The sequence below is a fragment of the Frankliniella occidentalis genome, unplaced genomic scaffold (assembly GCF_000697945.3).
Source record: "Frankliniella occidentalis isolate FOCC.00 unplaced genomic scaffold, Focc_3.1 Scaffold219, whole genome shotgun sequence".
In the NCBI taxonomy this organism is placed as follows: Eukaryota; Metazoa; Arthropoda; class Insecta; order Thysanoptera; family Thripidae; genus Frankliniella; species Frankliniella occidentalis.
In genome coordinates this window covers 66,804-71,242 of record NW_026267345.1, presented here as the reverse complement: position 1 = coordinate 71,242, position 4,439 = coordinate 66,804, and positions in this window count along the sequence as shown.

Sequence of the window (4,439 nt, the reverse complement as noted above, 5' to 3'; positions counted from 1 at the left end):
CGAAAGTGGAATGAAATGATGTATTTTAGAAGGGCCGCCAGACTGTCGACTGTCGCTGCCGATGCCGAGCCGAGCAGGAGACGTACATGCAGGTACGTCCTGAGCCGAGCCCGAGCCCGGCCCGAGCCCGACGCCCGACGCCCGACCGCCCGACCCGAGTCGCCCCGCCCCCGGCCCGAGGCCTCCCAGCCAATGAAATCGCCCCGAATCACCCGGGGTATTCCAATCGCCCGGCCAAAATTACCAAAAGTAACTCACAAATTATAATATCAGGGTGAAATTGAAGGAGATTATTTGATGTTCCCCCTCCCCCTGTTCAACCCCTTTGAATAAGTTCGAGCTCTGAAATACTACTCTGTATGTAGTCATGTATGTATTGTATGTTCCACCTGTTGTTTGCAAATGACTGATGTGAGAGCAGGTTTATTATGTGTTGGTTACCTGCTGTGTTTCTGCCACAAACGCCATAGGTGACTTAAAAGAAATGGCATTGTTAAATGTCGATATTCAAATAATTATTTACAATATAACTCAGTGATTGAGGCCTTGCTTCAACTTAGTATTTTCGTTTTAACAAATAAGTTTAAAGAGTCGATCACCCTATCTTTATAAAATTCATATTCATATTTATTAAGCTTATTTAAAAGCAAGTCAGATACAGGTAGAAGTTGGAAGTTACATATACAATGAAGCATTATTCAATAAATTCAATGAAAGAGTACCACTCTCTTTCCATTAAATATCTATCAAGTCTAGATTTAAAAGCTGACATTTTGACAATTGATGTTAAAATTAGCGGTAGCTTATTATAAGTTTGTATACAATTGCCTTTGACTTCCCCTTTAGAGAAGACAGTACAGAATTTATTATTTCTATTTCTAGTGAAATAATTTTGGATAATGGCTGCAGTGGATTGAGAAAGTTCTTTTTTGGCATACACTGAAGCAAAGTAAGATGTACACGCTACACAAAGTTAGAATTTTATCTTTCTTGAAGAGCCCCCTGCAGGACACTGAAGAGTCAGAAATTTTATTCAGCATTCTTATGGCCCGTTTTCGTTTTCTAAACAGAGTAGTTAAAAGAACCTCATTGTTGTTGGGATTGCCCCATAAGATAATGCCAAAAGATAGGAGAGAATGCACAAAGGCATATAAACAAGTCTATTGTAGTCCTTAGATAAGCTTTGAGATGTTTGCTTGAGAACAAAAACTCCTCTACTGACATTTTTGATTGTAGCTAGTTAGTTCTATTGGAACATTATTGAGAGTAAGACTTAAGTCAACTGGATTGCAGTTTAACAACATATAGTTAGTTTTTACTCGTTCTTTACCTCCCCTTACTTTATATACCGTGAGGTAAAAAGAACGAGTATTGTCCTTTGGTGTGGTATAATTTAGAAACATCTGTTCATCTCTGTGAGTAAGGAGCTTACAAGTATGAATGAATGCTTATTCTACTCAGGGAATCAGCCCTGATATTCCATAATAGAGGGTTTTTTCAGTTACCAGTCAAAAGTTTTACTGCCTAGTAAAAATTTCTAAGTGTTCTTAGAGCTATGAGCTATGTGGTAGTGACTGTGAATGCACCATTATATCATTATACTGAGTTACTAAATTACTCAAATGTATGGCACACACACTTCTTTTGATACTAGTTGATTTTTTGAATACAAAATTAACTTTTTGCAAAACACCCTTGTAAGATAATAAGTGCCATATACATATACATATACATATGAGTAATTCAGTATAATGATACAATACTATATATTTACAATCATAACCACATGAAAGTTTGCTAAATTGTTGCTAAATGTTTCACTACAACTTTACTAACTTATAATAGATGTTTCTATGTTGTCACACATCACTGAAAACACATCATATATTCAGGGTTGGTGTAAAGAACGAGTTTATCTTTTTAACAGCAAATTAATTTGATGTTTCCTATGCTCCTTGTTTGTACATTCAGAGAGTTTTAGACAAGTCAAAAAAATTAAAAATAGTATCTAAAATTAATTGGGCCTTTGTTCTTAGTTCCTCGTATGATTGGTATCATCAACGTACAGAAAGCAATCAATCATTTTTGTTTAAAAATTTTTGAATGCAATTAATGTAGATTAAAAATAAATAAGAACCATAAACAGAACCTTGAGGTACACCCTTGCTAACCTTTTTAAATGAAGACATAACTTGTTGATTAGTAGAAGGGTCAGCTACAGAGACAATCTGAACTCTATCAGACAGATATGAAGTTATTAGATCTAAGGATATTCCTCTGACACCGTACCTGTTCAGTATTGACAGAAGAATATATGATGAAAGAATACATGATCAAAGTAGCCTGCACCAGAGATAATACTTGAATTAACAATACTATGATTAAGATTAGAACATATGTTATCAATACAGGTTGCATTTCCAGTGGAGTGATTAAGTCTAGTTGGTCCCGAGAGAGATTACAGCTTTTAAATAAATCTTGAACTTGAAGAGATTTAACAGAAAGCAATTTGAATCAGAAATGGTTTCCCAAGTATTTCAAACAGTATACTTAAAACAGATTTAAATTAACAATATGGATTTCTACATTCTCTTTATGGATAACAAATCATAGTTCAATAATTCTTTGTTAAACTTTCATGGTATTTCTTGAGAAAGGCATTCAGCAACTAACAATGGTATCAGTTCTTCAATTTCCTCCTTCACGCTATCCGGAACACCATAACGCCCAGGAACTGGCTTAGTCTCGTCTTTCCAGGTGATGGCTTTCCAGTTCCGTGGCGAAAGTGGAATGAAATGATGTATTTTAGAAGGGACTGCAAAGCCCCTTAAAATTATAACACCATGCTTTTTAAACATTTCTTTCCTCCTGATAAATTCTTCTAGTAAACTATCAGGACTATTTGCAAAGGTCATCAGTTCCCTGCAACAGATAAGAACATAAACGGGTTGAGTCTTTGTATGGATGTTTGTGAAATCCATCATAAATGCTGCCTGCGTGTCTGTCCTGAATAGAATATTAGCTGACCAAATTCACTTACTGTTTGCTGAAAACTTTACATGCAGGAGTCACACTCCAATTCATAGATTTCAATGTCAGTAAGAGTTGATTGAGTTTCTCCGCCATGAACAGCACCTGTGATGGAACATACATGTGGATCATATTACCAAAAAAAAATAACACCAGCGTTGTCATGATTGAGGCACATTGACTGAAAGACCGAATTCTAAAATAATATCAAATTGTGATCCATTCTCCCACAGGCTCTGGACTGGAATGCTCCCATTTAAAAAAAAAAAGAAAAGACGCTGTTCGGCTCGGTTACAGTGTCTGATATTACTGTCACAATATTTGCATTCCATCACAACATGTAATCAATTCCACTATTTTGTTTTTCTCTTTGCTATTTATTCAGTCATCATGTCACCTGTGTAAACTGTCCCTTGATATGAAGTCTTCGACTCACTGGGACCCATCTTCGCCAAAAAATAATAAATAAATAAATACCTTCTCACTGTCAACCTCTTGATTTACATAATTGTCGCAGCCATCCCCAACAGTCCCCAAATAGTCAGCGTGAGATCCCACTAAATGTGGTTTTCTCTGCACACGATTGTTCTTATTCTTGATGCTGTATGCTTTACCACAGAGCACACACGTCTCCTGAAACCACCAGTCCCGGTAAGTGAGCTTATGGTCATGCCTCTTGTCTTCCTCAGGAAGGTTAAAGGTCTCTTTGCAACACTGCAAACAGAAGAACTGTTAATACATTTAAGCCATTACATTGTAATACATCCTTAGGTTCAATATTTTTTGTAATTGAAATACCTCAGGTAAAAACCAGGGCTCCTGACTGGGCATTGTCGCATTATCGGACCCAAATCCATAATTCCACATAAGCTCTGATCCCGAAGTAAATTCGCCTTTGAAGTGCATCTTGCAGATTTGATGGTTTCGGCCCGTAGTCATAACAACTTTCATACTACTGGTGCGACAAAAGTTCAGGAAACTTATGGGTCCACCAAGGTATTCTATGTGTTTGTGTGTTTCGTTTGGTTTTGGTTTAATACTACTTCTGTTAAAGACGTGTGCCCATCCTCCCAAAGGCATACATAGTGGTATTTTGGCTATCCAACCGAAAGTGACTGCGTCCTTTGGATGTATGTATTTCTTAAGATTTGCATTCATCTTCACTCGAAGTCCATATCCTTTCTGCTTCTCCTTAGGCTTGACTCTCTCCGCATCGTCAATGTATATCTCAAAATCCTGTCCAGCGTTCTGCCACATTGCCTTTATTTCATCTTTCCAATTTTGAATGTCTTCATCACCTGAGAGTAATACGGAACATCATATTTTATTACAGATAAGTTAAGTGCACGGTATAGTAAAAGTTTACTTCTCTTACCAGTTTCGTCTAATTCAGCAGCTTCGAGCATAGA